The following is a 27,593-nucleotide window of genomic DNA, read 5'->3' on the forward strand; positions in this document are numbered from 1 at the left end:
TGCACTTCCTAACTGTGTACCAAGCACAAGGGTCCCTCAACTTCATCATAGGAACTCTAGCTACTACAGCTAAAAAAATCATATTATGAATGCCACACAGCAACAGTGGTTGACTTGAGTACCTCACTTTCTCTAATACAAATGTATCCCAGAAAAAGCTAAACAGAGACATGATAAATAATTGTATAAAATAAATTGAGCTAACAGCCAAAGTATTTTACTCAAATATAAAATAATATATGTTCCTTTCACTAGGTCATGGAAATTTCTCTAAAATAGAACACATACTTTGATATGTGGTATTATGCAATAGTTATAAGAAAATTTATATAATATCCTTGGCTACATCTTACTGACTTGTTGGACTGAAGAGCACCATGGATTATCACAGTGTATTGCCAAGTCTATTGACTGTTCCTCATATCTTGATAAAAAGTCCCTTTTGCTGACAACAACACCTATATACATCACAGAACACAGAGAAGTTGAGTTGCTGCCTAACCACAAGTTTCCCACAAGACATTAAAATTTTGGTTTTAAAAAATGAATTGCATCCCACTGAAGGGATAATCATCAATATTTCCAAGGTCTAAACCCTGCAAACTACAATAGTGATCTGCTGGAAATGATGTTGGCTCAACAGGCACACAAATATTGACAAGTACCTAACCACTTTCTGTTTGGATATTAAGGTCCATTTCATGCCATAGACTTTATATATAATACTGCTTTGATGGCCATTTGATAGGTCCTGAACCCAGGAAATAACATAATAGTCTTGTTCTGCTGTGAATACATGACAATACCATGAGTGCTTTTAACAATACTGCTGCCCCCATAGATCATTGATTTGCTCTACCCTCCTTGACGTGCATTTTTTTTTATAGAAGTTGAAAACTAACAGCAGAGACCCACACCTGAAAAATGTTCAAAGAGTTGGAGACCATGGAGCACTGACTGCTAAAGGGACTATCTTTATAAAGCCTTTCTCTATGGGTATAAATGGAAGAATGCAGAAGGTAATCACTGTCGTCAAGAAAACAGATACAACAGGATTGACATGCATATGAACTCTCAGACTGTGGCAAAATTTACAAGTCATGTTTATGTTGAAGCCAGATGAATTCCAAACACTGAGAAAGAGAAGTGGTTGTGGGTGTCTGTCCCAATCAAGAGGCTATCTAATCTGATATCCTCTTGAAAATGAAAGTAAATAAATAAATACATTTTCTCAAACTGTGTTTCTGTGGGTATACTAAGTGCACTTTCTGGCAGGCCATGTGGCTAAAAGTAGCTTTCCAAAACCATATTAACCTAAAGTTGTTTTGGAGATTTTATTGCTTTTTTTTTTTTTTTTTTTTTTTTGCTTTGCCTATCTTTTCTTTGTTTATTTTGTATTATCTTTTCTAATTGTCTGTTTTTGAGGGGCTCTGTCTGTGTTTCTTGTTTGTTTGACTTTTACCTTTTTTGTTAATTTTTTTTAATTGGATATATTTTTAATTTACATTTCAAATGTTATTCCCTTTCCCAGTTCCCCACTTCTGGATAGCTTTTATCCCATCCTTCCTCCCCCTAATTCTATGAGGGCATTCAACCACCCATCCCCTCCCACCTCCCTACCCCACATTCCCCTATAGTGGGGTATCTATGGAGCCTTAATAGGACCAAGGACCTCTCCTACCCTTGATGCCTGACAAGGCAATCCTCTGCTACATATGCAGCTAGAGCCATGTCTATCCCTTGGTTGATGACATAGTCCCTGGGAGCTCTGGGGTTCTGGTTGGTTGATATTGATTTTTATCTGTTAAGAGAGAAAGAACAAGAAAAATATAAATTGGATGGGTTGGGTGGTGGAAAGAATCTAGGAGCAGTTGGGAGAGGAAATTTTTGATCAAAATAAATTATATGAAAAAAATAAGCCGGGCGGTGGTGGCACACACCTTTAATCCCAGCACTTGGAAGGCAGAGGCAGGCAGATTTCTGAGTTGGAGGCCAGCCTGGTCTACAGAATGAGTTTCAGGACAGCCAGAGCTGCACAGAGAAAACCTGTCTCAAAGAAACCCCCAAAAACAAAAAGAAAGAAAGAAAGAAAGAAAGAAAGAAAGAAAGAAAGAAAGAAAGAAAGAGAGAGAGAGAGAGAGAGAGAGAGAGAGAGAGAGAGAGAGAGAGAGAGAGAAAGAAAGAAAGAAAGAAAGAAAGAAAGAAAGAAAGAAAGAAAGAAAGAAAGAAAGAAAGAAAGAAAGAAAGAAAAAATGAATTAAAATTACAAATTCATCTCTAGGAGAATTCTCTTGTCATCGAATATGGTAAAACCTTGAAAATTCACCAAACAGATTATTACAATTCACATTTTAACAATAGGAAATTTTATGTTTGTGTGATATGTAAGTTTAGCATATTATCTACAATCATAAACCAATTTTTATTTAGTTTCCATTTAAATATAATACCTATGTTGCAACAGTATAAAATATTTTTTACAGGATGTTTAATTCTCTTAAATAATATAGTTTTCATACATTAAGAGATTATTGCAAGTATTGATATTTAAAGGCATAATAAAATTCCACACAGCCTGGAAATTTTCTCATTCAAATATGAATTTTGGTTTTTTTTTTTTATTTTCTCTAATTTATGTTAAAAGTATTCTAGACTTATCATCAAATACTATTTGGTGACAGGTAAGAAAATAAAATCTGGACTTGAAGTGAAAGTGCGAAGAGAAAATTGTAGTGAATATAGGGAAGTGTTGAAAAAAATCTCAAATAATTTGATCTTTTTGGCACTGGACATTGAATAGCAGATGTGCTTACCAATCTCAGCCTTTTGAATCTTTAATCAGTATAAGATCTTAAATCTTATGTCTTTATATTTGATCTCATTCATTCAAGCAGATTGTCATTCACTACTGAAAGCCATGAGATCAACATGAGTCATTTCATGTAAGTATTCTTGTATCATTATCTGATTAAAACATATGCCTGTTTTCCTTAATAAATAGAAAACACTGCTGTAATAAGATCAGAGCTTTTCTGATGTGTCTGTGGAGAGAGGCTGAGACCTTACACTCTGACCAGAGACTGGTCACAATAAGAATACATGGACATTTTTATTCCTAAGGGAAATGAGTAAGGGGAAGTTGCAGCCCAGACTAGCTGAGCTTACAATGCTGCAGCTGTCTTAATTCTGGGTGGTGCCTACATAACATACAGAGCTATCAGGAAACCAGGTCCTAGTCTTTTCTCCAGCTGTTCCATAGAGGACAGGCCATGCAGCTATAGGCACATACTTGGCAGCAGATGGTATTATAACAGGTTACCTTAAGGATTTGAGCAACTTCTCCATATAACTTTCTTGTGCCTTTAGGACCTGCTTAGACCCAATCAGGTCATGTGTATATCACTTCCATTTGATAATAGAGTGCTGCTATGCACATCCCACTTTATGACTTGGAGGGCTTGATAACACCCAGCCAATGATATGCAGTTCAGGTTGCATCGCATAGTAATTTGGTGTCCTCTTGTCAAATGTTCAGTTTCCACTAAAACCCAATGGCAGGCCAAGAGCTGTTTTTCAAAGGGAGATCAGTTGTCTATAGAAGACCGTAGAGCTTTGCTCCAAAAGCCCAAAGGTCTCTTCTGTGATTCACCTAGAGTGGCCTGTAAGAGGCTCCAAATAGCATCTCAATCTGCCACTGAAACCTCAAGAACCACCGGGTCTGCTGGATCATATGGTCCAAGTGGTAGAGAAGCCTGCACATCAGCCTGGACCTGTTGAAGAACTTTCTCCTGTTTCAGGTCCCAAAGCTAGTAGCTTTCTGAGTCACTTGGTAAATGGGCCTGAGTAACACACCTAAGTGAGGAATGTAATGTCTCCAAAATCCAAGTAGACTCACAAAAGGTTGTATTTGGTGGTGAGAGGGACCATGTACAACAATTTATCTTTCACCTCAGAAGGAATATCTCTGCAGGCTCTCCACCACTGGACTCCTAAGAATTTCATTGAGGTATACTGTCTTTGAATTTTGGTTGGATTTATTTCCCATCCTCTGATATGCATATGTTAACAATGAGTCCAAAGTGGTTGCTACTTTCTGCTCATTTGGTCCAATCAGCATAATGTTATCACTATAGTGCACCAATGTGATATATTGTGGAAGAGAAAAACAATCAAGTTACCTTCTAACTAAGTTATGAAACAGGGCAGGAGAGTTAATATATTCTTGAGGTAAAACTGTAAAAGTAAACTTTTGGCCTTGCCAGCTGAAAGCAAATTGCTTCTGGTGATCGTTATGGACAGGTACTGAGAAGACGGCATTAGCAAGATCAATAGCTGAATACCACATACCAGGAGATGTTTTAATTTGCTCAAGTAATGAAACTACATCTGGTAGAGCAGCTGCAATTCCAGATACTATCTGATTTAGTTTTCTTTTTTTTATTAGATATTTTCTTTATTTGCATTTCAAATGTTATCCTCTTTCCTGGTTTCCCCTCCAAAAATACCCTATCCAATTCCCCCCACTTCTTCCTGTTCACCAACCCACTCACTCCTACTTCCCTGTCCTGGAATTCTCCTATACTGGGGCATCGACCCTTCTCAGGACCAAGGGACTCTCCTCCATTTGATATCAAACAAAGCTATCAACTGCTACATATGCAGCTGGAGGATGGGTCTCTCCTTGTGTACTCTTTGGTTGGTAGTCCCTGGGAGCTCTGGTTGCTACTGGTTGGTTCATATTGTTGTTCCTCCTCTGGGAGCAATCTCCTTCAGCTCCTTAGGTCCTTTCTGGAGCTTCTTCATTGGGGACCTTGTGTTCAGTCCAATGGTTGGCTGAAAGCACCCACCTCTGCATTTTTCAGGTACTGGCAGATCCATCCTCTGGTTTTATGTGGAGGTCCTTGATCCACTTGGAGTTGAGTTTAGTACAAGAAGATAAGAATGATTCGATTTGCATTCTTCTACATTCGATTTGCATTCTTCTACATGCTGACCTCCAGTTGAACCAGCACCATTTGTTGAAAAGGCTATCTTTTTTTCCACTGGATGGTTTTAGAGGGTTGATATCCAATATATAGAAAGAACTCAAGAAGGTAGACTCCAGAGAACTAAATAATTTTCATCTGAAGAATTTCAAATGGCTGAGAAGCACCTTAAGAAACGTGTCCTGTGTCCTGCCTGGAGAACAGCAGAGGGAGAGAATCCCCACAGCCACATGCGCTGCCTGCCAGAACAGAAGAGCATCGCTAGGTGCTCTAGCACCCAAGCTTTAGATCTCTGGTGGTGCAAACCTCCAGGGGTCTGCCTGCACTCAAGAAATGAGCAAATAGGCCGTTCATCTGCCAGACCTCTGGGCATGGATCCTGTGTCCCGCCTGGAGTACAGCAGAGGAAGAGAATACCCGCCACCATATTCGCTGCCTGCTGGAACAGAAGAGCATCATTAGGTACTGTATCACCCAGAGCTTTAGATCCCTGGGTGTGCAAACCGCCAGGGGTCTGCCTGCACCCAAGACCTGAGCACATAGGCGGTTTGTCTGCCAGACCTCTGGGCATAGGGCCCGTGTCCTGCCTGGAGAGCAGCAGAAGAAGAGAATCCCAGTGGCCATATTTGCTGCCTGCCTGGGCAGAAAAGCATCACTAGGTACTGTATCACCCCGAGCTTAAGAACTCTGGGGGTACAAACCGCCAGAGGTTTGCCTGTACCCAGGACCTGAGCACACAGGTGGTTCATCTCCCAGCTGGTAGGTCGTGGGGCCTGTATCCTGCTTGGAAAACAGCAGAGGGAACAACTCCCTGTGGCCATCTTTGTGGCCTGCCAGGGCAGAAAAACATCACTAGGTACTGTATTATCCTGAGCTTAAGATCTCTGGGGGTTCAAATCTCCAGGGGTCTGCCTGTGCTCAGGACCTGAGAACATAGGTGGTTTATCTGCAAGCCGGTTGGTCTCAGGGCCTGTATACTATGTGAGAATCAACAGAGGGAGTGACCCCACACACACTATCTTTGCTCCATAACAGAGCAGTCTGAGAACACCTGGTTCACCTTGACAACCCAAGTATAACATTTCTTGAGGCAAGACTGAGCAGGGCTCCAAAGGCACAAAAGAGGAAGGCAGCATATCAGCAATCTGTGCCAGAGCAAACCCAGTCATCCAGTGTCTCGGTAATAGCCCTAAAGGTCCACAATAGGATGAATCACCAGCCAGTGACAAGAAGACCATCTAACACCAGTGAGAACTAGATGGATAAAGGCTAGTGTAGGAACGTTACTAACAGAAACCAAGGCAGTATGGCAGCATCTGAATGCAATTCTCCAACAATAGCAAGAAGAGAATCCCAGTGGCCATATTTGCTGCCTGCCTGGGCAGAAAAGCATCACTAGGTACTGTATCACCCCGAGCTTAAGAACTCTGGGGGTGCAAACCACCAGAGGTTTGCCTGTACCCAGGACCTGAGCACACAGGTGGTTCATCTCCCAGCTGGTAGGTCATGGGGCCTGTATATCCCAATACACCAGAAAAACAAGAGTTGGATTTAAAAACACTGGTAAGGATGCTGTTAGAGGAACACATGAAGGACATAAATAAATCTCATAAAGAAATTCAGGAGAAAAATGATCAAAAGCTAGAAGCCCTTACAAGGGAAACACAAAAATCACTTAAAGACATTCAGGACAATGTGGGTCAGAAGTTTGAAGCCAATAAAGAGGAAAAGCAAAAATCACTTTAAAAAATGCAGGAGAACTTTGATCAACAGGCAGAAGTCATAAAAGAGGAAACACAAAAATCTCTCAAAGAATTAGAGGAAAAACACAAACAAGCAAATGATGGAACTGAGAAAAAACTTCCAGGATCTGAAACCAGAAGTAGAAACAACTAAGAAAGCACAAAGGGAGACAACCTTGGATATAGAAAACCTTGGGAAAAAATCAGGGACCATAGATGCAAATATCAACAACAGAATACAAGAGATAGAAGAAAGAATCTCAGATGCCGAAGATACCATAGAAACCATAGACTCAACAGTAAAAGAAAATGCAAAATGCAAAAAGCTTGTAAATCAAAACATCCAGGAAATCCAGGACACAATGAGAAAGTCAAATCTAAGGATTAAAGGCATTGATGAGAGTGAAGATTTACAACTTAAAGTGCCAGCAAATATCTTCAACAAAATTATGGAAGAAAACTTCTCTAACCTAAAGAGAGAGATACCCACGAATATACAAGAAGCCTACAGAACTCCAAACAGACTGGACCAGAACAGAACTACCTCCCATCACATAATAATCAAAACCCCAAATGTACTAAACAAAGAGAGAATACTTAGGGCAGTAAGAGAAAAAGGGCAAGTAACATATAAAGGAAGTACTATCAGAATTACACCAGACTTCTCACCAGAGACCATGAAAGCTAGAAGATCCTGGGTGGAGCTCATGCAAACTCTAAGAGAACACAAATGCCAGCCAAGACTACTATACCCAGTGAAACTCTCAATCACTCTAGATGGAGAAACCAAGATATTCCATGACAAATCTAAATTTACACAATATCTTTCCACAAACCCAGCCCTGCAAAGGATAATAGGGGGAAAACACCATTACAATGAGGGAAACTATACCCTAGAAAAAGCAGGATATTAAGCTTCTTTCATCAAACCCAAAAGAAGATAACCACACAAGTATAAAATTAACATCAAAAATGTTAGGAAGCAATAACCACTACTCCTTAATATCTCTTAACATCAATGGACTCAATTCCCCCAAAAAAAGACATAGACTAACAGACTGGTTATGTAAACAGGACCCTACATTTTGCTGCATACAGGAAACACACCTCAGTGTCAAAGACAAATAGTACCTTAGAGTAAAAGGCTGGAAGACAATTCTACAAGCAAATGGTCTCAGGAAACAAGCCAGAGTTGCCATTCTAATATCAGATAAAATTGACTTTCAACCTAATGTCATCAAAAGAGACATGGAAGGTCAATTCTTGCTGGTCAAAGGAAAAATCCAACAAGAAGAACTCTCAATCCTGAACATCTATGCTCCAAATACAAGGGCGCCCTCATTCATAAAAGAAACTTTACTAAAGCTCAAAGCACATGTTGCAAATAACACAATAATTGTGGGTGACACCAACACTCCACTCTCATCAATGGACCGATCAGGAAAACAGAAAATAAACGGGGACACAATAAAACTAATTGAAGCTTTAGACCAATTGATATAAATAGAACTTTTCATCCCAAAGCAACAAATATAAGAAGATAGAAATAATCCCATGCCTCCTATCAGATCACTATGGAGTAAAAGTGGTATTTAATAACAATAAAAACAACAGAAAGCACACATACACATGGAAACTGAACAATACTCTACTCAATGATACCTTGGTCCAGGAAGAAATAAAGAAAGAAATCAAAGATTTTTTAGAATTTAATGAAAACGAAGGCACAACATACACAAATCTATAGAATACAATGAAAGCAGTGCTATAAGGAAAATTAATAGCTTTGAGTGCCTCCAAAAAGAATTTTGAGAGAGCATACACTAGACGATTAATGGAACAACTGAAAGCCCTGGAAAAAACAGAAGTAATTCACCCCGGAGGGGGAGGAGAAGATAGCAAATCATCAAACTCAGGGATGAATTCAATCAAGTAAAGCCAAGAGAACCATACAAAGAATCAAAAAAACCAGGAGATGGTTCTTTGAAAAAATAAACAAATAGATAAACCCTTAGCCAGGCTAACCAAAGGGCACAGAGAAAGTATCCAAATTAACAAAATTAGAAAGGAAAAGGGAGGTATTAAAACAGAAACTGAGGAAATTCAAAAAATTATCAGATCCTATACAAAAGCATGTGCTCAACACAACTGGAGAATCTGGAGGAAATGGACATTTTCTTAGACAGATACCAAATACCAAAATTAATCCAGGATCAAATAGATCATCTAAACAGACCCATAACCCCTACAGAAATAGAAGGGGTCATAGTTAGCCTTCTGACCAAATAAAGCACAGAACCAGATGGTTTCAGTGCAGAATTCTATCAGACCTTCAAAGAAGACTTAACACCAATACTCTTCAAACTATTCCACCAAATAGAAACAGAAGGAACACTACCCAACTCCTTTTATGAAGCCACAATTATGCTGATACCAAAAGCACAGAAAGATCCAACTAAGAAAAGAATTTCAGGCCAATTTCCCTTATGAATATAGATGCAAAAATACTCAATAAAATTCTTGCCCACAGAATCCAAGAACACATCAAAACGATCATCCACCAAAACAAGTAGGCTTCATCCCAGGGATGCAGACATGGTTCAATATAAGGAAATCCATCAATGCAATCCACTACATAAACAAACTCAAAGGAAAAAAAAAACACATGATCATTTCATTAGATGCTGAAAAAGCATTTGACAAAATTCAGCATCCTTTCATGCTAAAAGTCTTGGAAAGGACAGGAATTCAAGACCCATATATAAACATAGCAAAAGCAATATACAGCAAACGGGTAGCCAACATCAAACTAAATAGAGAGAAACTTGAAGCAATCCCACTAAAATCAGGGACTAGACAAGGCTGCCCCCTCTCTCCATATATTTTCAATACAGTTCTTGAAGTCCTAGCTAGAGCAATTAGACAACATAAGGAGGCCAAATGGATACAAATTGGAAAGGAAGAAGTCAAACTATCACTATCTTCAGATGATATGATAGTATACTTAAGTGACCCAAAAAACTATACTAGAGAACTCCTACAGCTGATAAACAACTTCAGCAAAGTGGCTGGTTACAAAATCAACTCAAGCAATTCAGTAGCCTTTATATACTCAAAGGATAAGCAGACTGAGAAAGAAATTAGAGAAATGATACCCTTCACAATAGCCACAAACAGCATAAAGTATCTTGGGGTGACTCTAACCAAACAAGTGAAAGAACTATATGACAAGAACTTCAGATCTCTGAAGAAGGAAATTGAAGAAGAACTCAGAAATTGGAAAAATTTTCCATGCTCATGGATTGGCAGGATTAATATAGTTAAAATGGCCATCTTGCTGAAGGCAATCTACTGACTAAATGCAATCCCCATCAAAATACGAACCCAGTTCTTCATAGAGCTAGAAAGAGCAATACTCAAATTCATCTGGAATAACAAATAATCCAGGATAGCTAAAACTGTTCTCAACAGTAAAAGAACTTAAGGGCGATACAGTATCCCAGACCTCAAACTTTACTACAGAGCAATAGTGATAAAATCTGCATGGCATTGGTACAATGTCAGGCAAGCAGATCAATGGAATAGGATTGAAGACCCAGAAATGAACCCACACACCTATTGTCACTTGATCTTCGACAAAGGATCTGAAAGCATACAGTCGAAAAATGATAGTCCTTTCAACAAATGGTGCTGGTTCAATTGGAGGTCAGCATGCAGAAGAATGTGATTCGATACATTCTTATCTCCTTGTACTAAGCTTAACGACAAGTGGATCAAGGACCTCCACGTAAAACCTGAGACACTGAATCTAATAGAAAAGAAACTGAGGAAGACCCTTGAGGACATGGGCACAGGGGAAAAGTTCCCACATAGAGCACCAATAGCTTATGCTCTAAGATCAAGAATTGACAAATGGGACCTCATAAAACTACAAAGGTTCTGTGAGGCAAAGGACACTGTCAAAAGGACAAAACGTCAACCAACAGATTGGGAAAGGATCTTCACCAACCCTAAATCTGACAGAGGGCTAATATCTAATATATACAAAGAACTCAAGAAGGTAGAACCCAGAGAACCAAATAACCCCATTAAAATTTTGGGTATGGAGCTAAACAAAGAATTTTCACATGAAGAACTTTGGAGGGCTGAGGAACACATTAAGAAATGTTCAGCATCATTAATCATTAGGGAAATGCAAATCAAAACAACTCTGAGATTTCACCTCCCACCAGTCAGATGGCTAAGGTCAAAAACTCAGGAGACAGCAGGTGCTGGCAAGGATGTGGAGAAAGAGTAACACTCCTCCACTGCTGGTGGGATTGTAAGATCACACAACCACTTTGGAAATCAGTCTGGAGGTTCCTCAGAAAGCTGGACATGACACTTCTGGAGGACTCTGCTATACCACTCCTGCGCATATACCCAGAGGATACCCCAGCATGCAAAAAGGACACATACTCCACTATGTTCATAGCAGCCCTATTTGTATTAGCCAGAAGCTGGAAAGAACCCATGTGTCCCTCAACAGAGTAATGGATATAAAAAATGTGGTATATTTACATAATGGAGTACTATTCAGCCATTAGAAACAACGAATTCATGAAATTCTTAGACAAATGGATGGAGCTGGAGAACATCATACTAAGTGAGGTAATCCAGTCTCAAAAGATCAATCATGGTGTGCACTCACTTATAAGTGGATATTAACATAGAAACTTGGAATACCAAAGAAATAATCCACATATTAAATGATGTCCAAAAAGAATGGAGGAGTGGTCCCTGGTTCTGGAATGACTCAGTGCAACAATATAGGGGAATACCAGAACAGTAGGTGGAGTAGATGGAGGGACAGGGGAAGGGAAGAGGGCTTATGGGACTTGTGGGGAGTGGGGACGCAGAAAACGGGAAATCATTTGAAATGTAAATAAAAAATACATCGAATAAAAAAAAAAGAAAAAAAAAGAAATGTTCAATATCATTAATCATTACAGAAGTGCAAATCAAAACAACCCTGAGATTTGACCTCACACCAGTCAGAAAGGCAAAGATTAAAACCTCAGGAGACAGCAGGTATTGCCAATGATGTGGAGAAACGGTAACACTCCTCCACTGCTGGTGGAATTGCAAGCTGGTACAACTACTCTGGAAATCAGTCATGCTCAGAAAACTGGGCATGACAACAGGAGGACCCTGTTATACCCCTCCTGGGCATATTCCCAGAGGATTTCCTGGCATGCAATAAGGACACATGCTCCACTATGTACATAGCAGCCTTATTATTAATAGCTATAGGCTGGAAAGATTCTAGATGTCCCTCAATGGAGAAATGGATACTGAAAATGTGGTATATTTACACAATGGGAAACTACTCAACAATTAAAAACAATGAATTCATGAAATTTTTAGGCAAATGGTTGGAACTGGAAAATATCATCCTAAGTGCAGTAACCTGATCATAAAAGAATACACGTGGAATGCAGTCATTGATAAGTGGATATTAAGTAGCCCAGAAGCTTTGAATACTCCAGACACAATTAACATATCAAATGACTCCCAGGAAGAAGGAAGGAGAAAACTCTTGTTGCAGCATTGTAGGAGATTACCAGGACAGAGAAATGGGAGGGGGTGATTGGGGAATGGGTGGAGGGACTAGGGCTTATGGGTCTTATAGAAGGGGTGAACTGGGAAAGGGAAAATCTTGGAATGTAAACAAAGAATATAGAAAAAAAAGAAAGTGCTATTCTCAATTTTATATGGAACAATGAAAGCCCCAGGATAACCAAAACAATCCTAAAGAATAAAAGAACTTTGGGAGAAATCACAATCCCTGACCTCAAGTTGTACTTCAGAGCAATAGTAATAAAAATTGCATGGTACTGGTACAAAACAGACACATTGATCAATGGAATCAAATCAAAGATCCAGAAACAAACCCTCAAACCTATGGACATGAGTTTTGATAAGCATGCCAAACAATGCAATGAAGAAATGAAAAATATTTTCAACAAATTTTACTGGACTAACTGGATGTCCACATGTAGAAGAAGGAAAATATATCTATAATAATCACCTTGCACAGAACTTAAGTCCAAGTGGATCAAGGACATCAACATAAGATTTTAAACATTTTATGTTGTCTCAATTGATCCTAAGTGATCCAAAATTTAACAAGATATTTTTTCTCCTTTTATATAACTTGTCAATATTCCTTTGGTGACTATCCCATGCTACTTCACCTAAAGCCCTCTCTTCTGGAAACCAAGGATTATAATCAAACAACTTGCAAGCAATATAATAGTTGTGATTTTGAAACTTGTGATCAACTATTCTTTAAAAAAAAATATGCACAAATTCATCTTATGCCTGCCCTGGTCTGTTCCATTATTCTCACTCTTCTGCTTCTGTAAGGGTTACCTGAGTAATGTTTAAAACCAAGAGACAAGTTGCATTTAGTGGAAAAATCCCATGTGGCAAAACATAAGCCAATGTTTAAATTGGCTAAATCAGAAGATAGTAGATAATGTTGGTCATGAATACCATTAAAGTTTCAAGTCTTACTCATTAAAAATAATTAAATATACAATGCAATGCTATGATTCCCAAAATATCAAAAATATAAAATGTAAAAAAAAACATTAACATTAAAATCAGTACTAAAGTTCTTAGTTGAAATATATATAAATATATATATATAAATAAATATAAATATAAATATAAAGTTCTTAGTTGAAATATAAATGACAATGTCTTTGAGCAAATTTATATCAGCAGATGGTGAGCAAGAATGAAAAATTGTGTTATATAATGAAGAGAAATAAAAATATATGTTCATACCAGTAGGTGTACACACAATTGCTATATCAGCCAAAACACTGATAGAACCTTATTGCTTGTCAGCAAATAAAGGGAAAAAAAAAGAAATGGTACATTCAATTAAGATGTATTACTCATTAATTTGAAGGTATAAACTATTAAAGGATGCAACCAAGTAGAAGAATGTAAGAACCATTTATCAATTTAAATGAAACTGCATAAGAAATTCATGATTATTTTGAATTATGTGAATAACTAGAAAACTCAATTATGATCTATGATTATTTGTATTTGTATTTCCTGGCTTAACCTGAATATGAAAAGGTAGAAAATGATTAGCCAAGAAGATTATGAGATAGGCCTGAGTTGTGATAATATTTTATATTTTTACAGATCATTCAGTTATATGACTAAGATGATGATCAAACTTAAGGAACTGTTAATGTCTGTATTTTCACTGTGAAAATTTTCAATTGTGCATGAAATGATAAATTTATGTGGTTTTGAAAATTGGACTAAAACAACTTCTAGGGTTGTTCTAAAGTTTAATTGTGTGTGTGCACGTATATGTGCCCCTGTAGACCATGGGTGTCAGATGACCTTGGAACTAGAGTGCCATGCAGCTTTTAACTCCTGGGATTTGGCTATTGGACACTACTCTGATGTCAGAATGTGCTTCACTCTTAACAGGTGAGCAATCCATCCAGCCCCTGCTGGGATTTATCATCAAATTGACAACATCTAAAAAGAACTGGAGAGGGGTCTTTAGCTGAATATTTGACTCCATTAGATTGTCATGTGGCCACATCTGTGGGGCATTACTTTTATTGAAACTTGATATAGTTTCACCCAACCAATAGTGAGAGGAAGTGTATCAATGTAGTTAGACTTATGTTATATAAGATGGCTAGTTGAGTTGAGCTAAAATAAAGGCAGTAAGCAGTGTATCTCTGTAGATTTACCTCTGCACACTTCTGACTTTTCTCAATATTGGATTGTAACCTAAATATAGAAACTCAAATCCAAACTTTCCAGTGTGGGTCATTGTTGGTGATTCTAAGAAAAAATTTGGGTATAAAAATAAGAGAATATGTAGCATAATAGTGATCATGAAGAAGATGGAGCATAATTGGGACATGTGGATCTAGTATTTTTACTCTATCCAGTAATTAATATAAACCTGAAATATTGACAAAAATCCTAGGAAAATAACATCTAGGACATTCTTCAGCCATTATAATCTCTTTTATTTAAGTTCTATTTTCCTCACTAATCTGAGCAGAAGACATTTTACTATAATTGAGAAAGAAACAAAACACAAAATTATTCCTTTATTTTTGCCCCCAAACATAGGAGGAAAATATCAGGTTACATATATTTGTTTTGAAACATATTATGCCATATTTATAAAATCATTAACATTGAAACAATTTTTTCATCAAGCCCAGGCTAAAGTTAAGCTATCTTGGCATTTCTTCTAGTAGGTGCAATGAATATTTTATATCTCTGATCTAGCCTTGGCACATGCTTCAGAGAGTGTAATTAAGCTATGTAGAACAATTCTGCTAATGACAATCTTCTTGCCAGGAATTCTCTCATGGTTCACTGATATCACTTCAGATCCACATTTCAACCTGAAATTCTCTTTATCAATTCATTTTTTATTTCCTTTTCTTTACAAATTTCAAATCTATACAGTAGTCTGGAGAATTTTCTCACACACAGTCATATCAACCTCCAATTTTTCCCATATTGGAATCCACCAAGGCATACATATTTCTAACACTGCCATAGCCTTCACTGACTAATAAAAAATAAGTAAATAATACAGATATATGTATGGCTGCTCAGATTTATTCATATCATGTATAAACTAGAAATAATTCCTATAAGAAATAACATAGATGAAGTAGTAGTAGATTAATCTCTTTGAAAGAATCCAGTTCTAGACAATGTATACCATGTTCTTTTATTCTTGCTCATCTCTGTACAACCAAAGTTAATTCAGGAAGACAGAAGAACAATTTCTGTTTAATCAGATATGAAGCAGAAATTAACTAGGAAGTCCTACCAAGAAGCTCATTGGTTAGATGTTGATATGCTCTTTATTGACCAACAGGTACATTATTCCATTTTGCATCTTATTGGAATAATCATGTATAAAGGAGGTGTATTAACGCATGAACAATATAACAAAAAGGTAATTTTTCTAAGAATATGAATCAAGACAAATTACAAATCATATCATCAAGCAAGGATATGAATATATCCCTAGAGAGAGAGGGGGGGGAGGGAGGGAGAGGGAGAGGGAGAGGGAGAGAGGGAGGGAGAGGGAGAGAGGAAGAGATTACAGTTCAAAGTACTTGCTTATTTAGAAACATTAGCCCAGACATGGGAACATATAATGAGCTGCAAAAGATGTAGAGTATTTTGGTATCATTCTGAAAACCAAACACTGGAGAAAATTCAAGAATGAAATTATAAAGCATATTAAAATATTTGAGTAAGGATGCTTGAAGAATGGTAGGCAACAAATGCAAAGTCTGTAGAATTGCTGTGTAATTGGAATACTTCCAGAGCAAAAAGCAGGTGGATGTTTGTCCTAATGGTAAAATGAAAAAAGAATATGATATTAGAGTCTGTTATAGTCTGGAGATATTAGTGACCACTGGCTGTGTGCAGGATTTTAAATTACATATGTTATAGCTATTGTATGTAAGCCTGGATTTAAAATGATGATATTTATGAGCCTGTTGTGTGTGAATCTGTACCACAAATTCCCTTTCTTTTCCTCATTTTACCTACCCCACACTCCAGGAGGTTGTCAATTTTATTTCACATCTAGAGATTAGGTGAACTATTTTACTGAATTAATAAATTATATCCCAGTCGGGCCGTGGTGGTACACGCCTGTAATCCCAGCACTTGGGAGGCAGAGGCAGGTGGATTTCTGAGTTCGAGGCCATCCTGGTCTACAGAGTGAGTTCCAGGACAGCCAGGGCTATAGAGAGAAACCCTGCCTCGAAAAAAATAAAAAAAATAAAAAAATAAAATAAATTATAGCCCAGGGGCTGCAGATACTTTTATGGTCAAGGATCCAACTGTAATTCCTAGTACATATGTTTGGTAATTTAAATATAGTTCAGCTCCAAGAAGCTTTATACCCTCTTTTGGCCTCTATGATCACCTAAAGCCATGTGCATATACTACCACTTACAAATAGTCATATATGCTGAATTAAAAAAAATTATAATCCAGACATAACAAATATATTGTTTACATTTTATAGGTAGCATGTTCAATTACTATTGTAGTATTCTTTTACATTACATTAAATATTTTAAATGTACATTGGATGGACACTATTATCCATTTTTTTCAAATGGAGAACTATAAACTCAAATGATTAAAGGTCACACATCTAGCAAAATTAAATAGGTTAAAATAAAATACCAATCTATTAGAATAGTACATTTTTTATTGAAATACTGCCTCTCTACCACTTTCAAAATTGGTTAATTCAGCAAACATTTTCATAACTACTGGGATAGTTCACAATTATTCCTAAGAGATGCATTTACTTTGACCATGGATTTTGGCTAAAGGAACTCTACTTCACCACCACCTACACCGTTAGAGCAGGGATTAGATGTTTTCAGGACTTATAGGTTCAAGAATATATTTACTTTTAAAATGGGTGCTATGCTAAAAAATATAAAATGTAAAAGGGCAAGCAATTTTCCTTTGCAGTTCTACATTTTATTATTTTATTTATTTTCTGATGTGTAGCAAAAGGCATTATTAAACATTTCTAATAAAAATTTTGAATAAAACTGCATTCAGGTCTTGCAATGAAGCACTACTCACTACCATAGAAGAATCTTGTTACATCCATTGCCTAAGCTTCTAGAGATTCATCAGCTACACCTTCCAGTATGGACAGCCAGTATTTCTGATAGATATTACAGCAGTCTTTAAAACCTGGAGTTTATTGATTTCTCTCAGAGATGATGGATATTGGAAGCTTCATTAATTCTTGAGAGGATAGAAAAATGTGTTACTGCTTTTTAGAAACAGAGGAAGTAAAAATGCTCTGACACCAACAAGCTGTAGAATATATATCGAGATAAAAATCAATGCCATTCAAGTTAATTTTCATTGTGCTTTTACAGTAGTGAAAGGTTTTCTAATTCTGTACCCAAACCTTCCCAAGGCAGATGGAATGCACCCTTTCAATAGAGTCAGTTCTACAAGATATGAGCTATAAAATTATTGAATTGAGCTCTGCAATGAAGGAATGAAAATTGATTATAGGGCTGTTTTATCAGAAAAAAATATAGGGATTATATATCTTTATCGCTAAGCTCAAGGTAGAAAAGGCTAATTTGGACCTATATTTTAATGTCAGTAAAGAGAAGTTGTTTATTTTGGAACAAGGAATTATGCATCTGGGAGCATGGAGATAAAATATAGAAATTTGAACAGCAAGATAGATGAAGTATTTGGAAATAGTAAAGTTGAGAAGGGCTAATCTGCTTTTAAGAAAAGTGTTTATGTAGGAACAGGCAGACATGAAAAGATGTGTACTGATGCTTGTTTAAAGCACTCTCTAACACTTGCTTTAAAAGTCTAGATGATATGTGCCTACACATATGTTATGATTACTCATTCAAGATTTCAGACTATACCTACTAATAAAACAATAATATTAAATTAGATATGTAAAAACTATAAATATTAATTAAATTAAAATGAATTTAATTAGGTTGTATAGATTATTTTGATATAAATAATTCTTTTGACTGGATATAAGTTAAGAAAATGTTTGTTTTATTTTTATTCAATTCCCAATGGAAAGGAGATTTCAAGAAAACAATAATATTATCCAAACCAAATCAAAGGGAAAAGTAGTACAAATAATTTCTATTTTACTATGTCAAAATGTGCTATAAAATTGTGGTAATTTCATCAGTCTCATTTTCTGAAGCTACTACAAATCAGATATATTTTAGTTTATCTAGAAAAATAAGGAATTTCTGTGCAATACAGAATGTTAATACGAGATGAAGAGAAACTGGTATTTGATTGAAGAAACAATTTTTCAGCTGGGAAAGAAAGATACCTGTATTATAAATCTAAATGTGGTTAAGGAATTTGCTCAGATATATTTTTTCAAGTTATGCCACAATATCAATTTAACATCTTTACATCCATGTATCATGCATCATCACTTTACTTAAATTAACTCTTGATCTAACACCACATGGTAAATATTTTCATTGATTCTATTTATGAAAATTTAATGAGGGAATACAGATGGCATTTTAATTACCAATAATAAAGTAATAATCTAATGAAGTGACAAAGATATCATTGTTTTCCTCACCCAAGCTTTATTTCTTTACTCCATACTGACCTGTTTTCATATTGTAATGGACTTGTCAGGACTTAACAGCACAGTGATTTGAAGAGCATCTGTAGTCCACTTTAGTGACTATAAAATGCATAATGCACTGGAGTAACAAAAGAAAGTGGTGTATGTCTGTCCCTAACTCTGCTCCAAAATTGAGGACATGTAATTGCCTTGATTTTTATTAACATTGCTCTTTGGAATTTTCATACAAGTATGTAATCCCTACTAATTGGGTTCTTTCCTAGATTCAGGACTTCTGGATTTGATTTGCTGTTAGCCTGAATCATCTGTGTGACCATTGGATTGGAAATATAAGGTCATAATACTTGTAAAAGATAGCAATGATTTACGTACTAAATGTATCCTTCAGTAGATAAGTGTGTAAATAAAAGATTAAGCTCTCCTATATAAATGACTGAATTTTGAGGGGCTCATTCATTTTTTCTTTTTCTTTTATTTAATTTTCTACAAACAGCACTTCACTGAGTACCTTGGCTATACTGGAACTCTCTGTAGACCAGGGTAGCCTTGAACTCACATAGATCTGTCTGCTTCTGCCTCTTGAGTGCTAGGATTAAAAAAGTGCACATTACTGATTGGGTTTTATATTTTTGTTTGTTATATTTTGTTGTTGTTGCTTCTTTTTGTTTTTTGTTTTTTTGTTGGTGGGGCTTTTGCTATGTTTGGATTTTTTGTCTAATAAAGTTACTTATTTTTTAATTTTAATTTATTCTTTTATCATGTGTGCATATATTGTGGGAGTGATAGTACAAAGTTATTTAGGATGAATTTTGAGAAATCTAAATTAATAATTTCTTTGGCCTCAGAAGAAAAGAGAAAGTTAGTATCTGAACTTGTATGGCAATCATTCAAAGCTATAAAAAAATTAAGTATGTTTGCAGCTCTACGTGATTATTCATCTCAATTATCTCCTCACATTGAAAATATGAGATTTTTAAAATTTCTTTTGATTTTATGTTTTTGAAATTTTAGTGATTTCTCCTTATACATATCAAGTTTTTCTTTAAAATTATTGATCTCAAAATCCTATTTAAAACAAAAAGCTATGTGAAGGTAAACAAAACATAATAAACATTACAAAGAAAATATGTAGCATGTGATTAAATTTAATATTATTTTTATAAAATACTAACTTAGCAGAGCATTGTAGCACAAGCCTGTTAAATCTCTACAATCGGGAGTGAGAGGCAGGTAGAAATTCCAGGCCATCGTATTTTATATAGTGAGCTTTCAGACAACTACATGTACATAATGAGGCTCTGACTCAACAAAGAGAAAAAGAAACAGAGAGACAGAGACACAGAGACACAGAGAGAAACAGAGACAAAGAGACAGAATCACATAGATTTGAACAGAGAGAAAGACAGAAAGAGAGAGAGAGAGAGAAAGAAAGAAAGAAAGAAAGAAAGAAAGAAAGAAAGAAAGAAAGAAAGAAAGAAAGAAAGAAAGAAAGAAAGAAAAGGAAAAAGGGGAGGAAGAAAGTAGTAAAGGAAGGAGGAAGGGAAGGAGGGAAGGGGAAGAAGATGAGAGGAAGGGAGAAAGTAATAATACCAGAAAAATATTTGATTATATAATCAAAAAAATTGATTAGTGATTTTTCATTTCCTCAAATAAGAATATGCAGTGATACTTGAGAAATTTAAATAAGTAATTATTACAAAACATTACTAAAGCTTTAAATAGAAATTACAACAGGAACCATATCCTAAGCTTAATAAAATGCAGTATTTGGGTATGAATATAATCACATGAAGAAAATAAAAGCAAGTGTGACAAAGAACCGGAACATATGATGAAGACTTTATGAATTTTATTAATGAAACTATTTGTTATATCCTCACTGAATCTTTATTCCACTCACTAGGAAAAATGGGAGTAGACCCTGTTTTCATGTGTGACATTTATTGTACATTTTAAGTTAGAATTCTTGGAATTCACCTTTCAAAGTAATTTATAAATATTGAAACCATACAATTAATGCATTTAATGTTAAATTTATCTCTTTTCTCTGAAGATAAGTATGACATTACACTTATATGACTGCTTATCTGATGGACCATTGGTCTAACTTTGGAATCACAGCCAATTGGAAGACTCCTGTTATTTTTGAGCCCTAAGTTTTCCTTTTATATACTAAGGTCTGACTTTCAAGTGATATTGATTGAATTATTCACTTAAGATATAGCAAATATTCAGACTCATTCTAAAATCAGAGCCTAATGTATGCCAAAATAGACTACTTGAATTTAGTAGTTTGAAAATTCACATTTTTTCCAAATGCATTTTTATAAGAGCAAACAACAAAGTGTAGATAGGTTACTTGAAAGGAGACGAAAAGTACAGATCCCACTGATAATTGTACTACATCTCTGGTAAGTACTGAAGATATAGGATATGAATGTAAAAATGGCCTTTTTAGTGACCACTATGAACAAAAGTATTACAAGCCTAGATATTTATATACTTCATGAAATAGTTTTATGAATTATTAAAATCAGTCAATGACATTGATATCCCCTTATTCTTTATGTTGTTATACATACATTGCAATTTGACTTCAAATCTACAAAATACTTTGAGTCGCTTTAAGTAAGTTTGCCTGAATAAAGGGCTATGGAATAAATAAAGCAAATTTAAATCCAGATGTATATTTTTTGTTCATTTGCTAGAAAAATGTATATATTGTTTTATACATGAATGTATCATTCTATTCTATATGTAAAACATAATTATTGAATATTTAAATGGTGAAAAGGAACAATATATTAAATAATAAAGAATAATACCAATTTACAATGTTTTCCTTCACTTGTTCCCTAATGTAGGCTCTTAAGATCTTACGCCATAGTATTTTAAAGATGTATTAAGAATATTTGTTCATAGGTGTGTGGGTTCATTTCTGGATCTTCAATCCTGTTCCATTGATCTGCCTGCCTGTCACTGTACCAACACCATGCAGTTTTTAACACTATTGCTCTGTAGGATTGCTTGAGGTCAGGGATACTGATACTCCAAGAATTTCTTTTGTTGCTGAGAATAGTTTTAGCTATCCTGGGTTTTTTGTTATTCCAGATGAATTTGATAATTGCTCTTTCTAACTCTGTGAAGAATTGAGTTGGGATTTTGATGGGTATTGCATTGAATCTGTATATTGCTTTTGGCAAAATGGCCATTTTAACTATATTGATTCTGCTGATCCATGAGCATGGGAGGTTTTCCTATTTTTTGAGGTCTTCTTCCATTTCCTTCTTCAGAGTCTTGAAGTTCTTGTCATACATATCTTTCACATATTTGTTAAGAGTCACCCCAAGATACTTTATACTGTTTGTGGCTATTGTGAAGGGGGTCATTTCCCTAATTTCTTTCTCAGCCTGCTTATTCTTTGAGTATAGGAAGGCCACTGATTTGCTTGAGTTGATTTTATAACCTGCCACATTGCTGAAGTTGTTTATCAGCTGTAGGAGTTCTCTAATGGCCACTTGATCCTCTACAAGGGGGCTGAAAACATCCAATGGAAAAAAGATAGCCTTTTCAACAAATGGTGCTGGTTCAACTGGAGGTCAGCATGCAGAAGAATGCGAATTGATCCATCCTTGTCTCCTTGTACTAAGCTCAACTCCAAATGGATCAAGACCTACACATAAAGCCAGACACTCTGAAGCTAATAGAAAAGAAACTGGGGAAGACCCTTGAGGACATCGGTACAGGGAGAAAGTTTCTGAACAGAACACCAATAGCGTATGCTCTAAGATCAAGAATTGACAAATGGGACCTCATAAAATTACAAAGTTTCTGAAAGGCAAAGGACACCATCAAAAGGACAAATTGGCAACCAACAAATTGGGAAAATATCTTCACCAATCCTACATCAGATAGAGGGCTAATATCCAAAATATATATAAAGAATTCAAGAAGTTAGACTCCAGAAAACCAAACAACCCTATTAAAAAATGGGGTACAGAGTTAAACAAAGAATTCTCACCTGAAGAACTTCGGATGGCGGAGAAACATCTTACAAAATGCTCAACTTCATTAGTCATTAGGGAAATGCAAATCAAAACAACCCTGAGATTTCACCTTACACCAGTCAGAATGGCTAAGATTAAAAATTCAGGAGACAGCAGGTGTTGGTGAGGATGTGGAGAAAGAGGAACACTCCTCCACTGCTGGTGGGGTTGCAAATTGGTACAGCCACTCTGGAAATCAGTCTGGCAGTTCCTCAGAAAACTGGGCACCTCACTTCCAGAAGATCCTGCTATACCACCCAAAAGATTCCCCAGCATGTAATAAGGATACATGTTCCACTATGTTCATAGCAGCCCTATTTATAATTGCCAAAAGTTGGAAAGAACCCAAGTATCCCTCAACAGAAGAGTGGATGCAAAAAATGTGGTATAACTACACAATGGAGTACTATTCAGCCATTAGAAACAATGAATTCATGAAATTCTTAGGCAAATGGATGGAGCTGGAGAACATCATACTAAGTGAGGTAACCCAGGCTCAAAAGATCAATCATGGTATGCACTCACTAATAAGTGGATATTAACCTAGGAAACTGGAATACCCAAAACATAATCCACACATCAAATGAGGTACAAGAAGAATGGAGGAGTGGCCCCTTGTTCTGGAAAGACTCAATGAAGCAGGATAGAACAAAATCAGAACAGGGAAGTGGGAAGGATTGGGTGGGAAAACAGGGGGAGGGAAGGGGACTGATGGGACTTTCGGGGAGTGGGGGTCCAGAAAAGGGGAAATCATTTGAAATGTAAATAAATATATCAATAAATTTAAAAGAATATTTGTTCAAAGGGAGAAAAAGGAGCCAAAATTTAGTAAAGTCCTTGGCCATGTTTCAAATTGTATTTTGTTGTTCAAAAGAACTTATTCGCTTTCAATGTTTGAAGAACTGCCAGACACCATTCTTAAGTATGGTGAAAGTATGAAAGGTTATATACATAAAATTATACACCTGCACGCGCAAATACACACACATATTCAGGATACATATTTATATATGTATCCTACCAGATTTTCTTTCTTCAATTTTACCCAGCATGAAGAGTTAAAATATCAGAAAAACTCAAATCTTCTGAATCATTAAGATCCAAATGCAGCTTTCTTTCAAAATCAGTAAGTACTGTTAGTTAGTAAATTAAAAACAAATAAATTATATTAATTAAAACCCAAAACAAAATAAAATGGTAGAACCATATCTAAAAGTGTAATATCTACAACAAACACTTGGAGAATTAAATTTAAAGACCTCAAAGTCAATAGATGAATCATGTCCAAACACCTATGACTTTCTGCTATCTCTACACTTTCTCTTTCCTCCTGTGTGAGGTGTTTTCATCTTTCACTATGGCTGTGTCAATAGCACTAGATGTACTATGCTTTCATTGTTTTTTTTTTTTTTCTGACCTGTTCCTTGTGTGCTCTATCTGAGTATTCCATTCACACTGTGTTGTTTGTCTATGTTACATAAACTTGCACAGTTCAATGTGAGCAGGTGGGGGTGGAGTGAATTAATGGTACCTGCTATTTAGCTTCATTGAAGTACTGCTAATGCATGTCACATGCTTAGCTTCTAGGCAACCCAATCAATGTTTCTTGTGACTTCATAGTCTATGATATTAGAATTAGCCACTAATTCAGTTAACCATCCTTTATTATTTTCATTACGTAGAATTTATTGTATTTAAATCATTGGGGTATTTTTATTTTTATTTAGAAAATATAGGCTATGTAAAGAAAGAACTTTTATATCTTCCATTTTATCTAAACTTTTTTAAGTGTTTCTGATATTTATTAGGACCATAGTAATTATGAATATCTATAAATTATATATTTAGAATGGTAAAAAGAATAAGTCTTCTTGTTAGTGCTTCTTTGGCCACTGGGTATATAGATGAAAAGAAATGATAATGATAATATTATGGTTGAAACAGGCAATAAGTTTAAAGCAGAAATTTATGCAGAGATTCAATTTGGAATATACTAATTGTAAGTTTTTTAAATTTATGAATGGAAAATTGAATACTACATGTTGATAATTATTTTTAATTATATAATTTTCATAGTTTGAACACAAGATGTGATCCATAGATCATGTGTTTTAAAACATGAAGATGAACTAGTTGATGTGACTTGAAAATTTTGACCTTGAAAGTTTTGAAAGTTATTGAAAGTTAGGACCTCCATAGAAAAAGAGAGACTTTAGGGCACACATTGAAAGTTAACAGGAGCAATAAAGGTGACAGAGTGTTGAGCAGAGTCTGAAGTAAAGGCCACCCAGAGACGGCCCTACCTGGGGATTCATCCTATAAACAGTCACCACACCCCTGACACTATTATGGATGACAAGAAGTGCATACCAAAAGGAGCCTTCCATGGTTGTCTCCAGAGGGCCCTGCCAGAGCCTTACAAATAAAGAGGAAGAAGCTAGCAGCCAACCATTGGTCCGGGCATGGGGTCCCCAATGGAGGAGTTGGAGGGAGGTCTGGAGGAGCTGAAGGGGTCTACAGTCCCAAGGGAATAACAGTGATGTAGGCCATTCAGATGCCTCAGGACTCCCTGGGATTAGACCATCAACCAAGGGGTACATATGGTTCCAGCTAAAAATGTGGCAGAGGAATGCCAATAGAGGGGGGAGGGGGACGAGAAGTGAGAGTGGGTCGGGTAGAGGGGCATATATTTGGAGGGTGGGAGAAGGGGTTGGGGGTTTTTGCAGAAACCAAGAAAGGTTTTACCATTTAAACTGTAATGAAGATTATATTCAATAAAATAAAAATAAAATAAATTTAAATTATAACCCCACTTCTGGCTTCTGCTCCCTAATTTCTGCTACAGGTGACAAAGGAAGAATTGCTAATCATCTTGCATTGAGTCCCAGCCAACTTTCACTGACAGAGCCATCAGCCTTGCTTACCACCATACCTATCATTCTATGACATATTATACTGTTCAAAAAGTGAACCAGGGTAAGACCTTCTTTCCTAATATTCATCTTCAGTTGTTTTGTCAAACTAGTGAGGAAAATAACAGAGGAAATTGGTTCTCAGAAGTGGACTTATGACTGCAATAAATGGGTTCTGTGGTTCATAGAGCCTTGTATCTTGCTCTTGGAATGGTATAGACATATAGAGAGAAGTGAACCAAAAAAGCTCCAGAGCAGTATCATCGGTGATTAATGTGTTCTGGTATAAATGTAGATGGCCAGAGGAGACACCTAAGTGTGGTCAATTGAGGTCATGTTAATGAGGTTTTAGAAGGCAGTTAGCTTAAAGTCATCCATGTAGCTTTTTTCACAAATTAAACTAGCTAAATTTCATTGAGTTTAACATCTGAGTGAGACTGAATTCAGAATTAATGATCTAGCCTGTCTAGTGGAGTATATTTAAAAACAGAATAGCAATTTACCTGTGCCACGGTTACTGCTCACTCTGTTAGTTCAGTTTATAATGAGAGTGAAGAGAAAACAAAGCAGAAGTATGTAAAAATGTGCATTTGATTGGGAATGGAGCAAGATTGATTTTGAACATGTGCACAAAGTGTTTTTGAATAAAGTTACAGTGGGACCTTGAAGAATAACACAGTTAATATTGGGAATTGTAAACATACCTTAAGGACACGTCTCCACTTATTAATGACTTCAAACAGTAAAATTGTAAATTCAATAAAAAACAAAGTTACTGTAATAGAGTGGTTGAAAAAAATGATAAAGTATTTAAGATGAAGAAAATGGTTCCAAGTTTATCTGTCCAGTTCTTTGTAACCTACTTGTCCAAAGTCCAATAGAAGGAAAAAAAAAAAAGAACCCATGAGTCTTTAGAGTCCAAGTCAAAGTTGAACTAGGTGTAGCATTACAAATCATAAGTTTTTTTTTCCCTACCAATTGCTACATGACTGTATTCTCTAACTGTAAGATACCTTAGAGTGTGTAAGATTCTCTAAGCAATGTGCGTGGCTTTCTATAATCTTCAGTTAGGTTATAATTTTGAAATCCTGTATTGAAACATATCATTTAACCATATATTGTGAATATAAAAACTACAAATTCAAATTGTTTGTATTTCCAATGTATTTTTAAAATTAGAAGCTACAAATTCAATCACTTGGGATGCCAGGGACCGTGGCATACCATCCCTGTACAATCTCAGCAGATATTACTCACAGTTTCAGCAACACATTATGCTTAATTTTAACAAAGTCTTTGGAGCCTCTGAAATATGTACTTTTCATTTGCTACGCTTTCTCTCAACATGATATAATTAATTTGCTAGCTTTCCAAACAAGGCACAGAAACTCAAGTCTCTTTCCAGTGCAAACATCCACAGCATAAACTTCACATTAGGCTATTCATAACTGAAAGCTGGAAATTGGTGACAAATAATATTACAGATGGCAATACTTGGAAACTGGCTCACATGCTATGTATTCTTCTCACCCTTAACTAACATGCAAGGAAAATGATCAAATGTTTAGTATTATAGGAAAGTTTCCATATTGATCTTTCTCTAGACAGCTGTATAGAATACTTTGAAAATGCTCAGAGAGTAATCAGACCTTTTCCACATAATGATCAGCATCTTCCCACCTCTCTTGATATTTTTATGTC

Source organism: Apodemus sylvaticus, chromosome 5 (genome assembly GCF_947179515.1).
Source record: "Apodemus sylvaticus chromosome 5, mApoSyl1.1, whole genome shotgun sequence".
Classification (NCBI taxonomy): Eukaryota; Metazoa; Chordata; class Mammalia; order Rodentia; family Muridae; genus Apodemus; species Apodemus sylvaticus.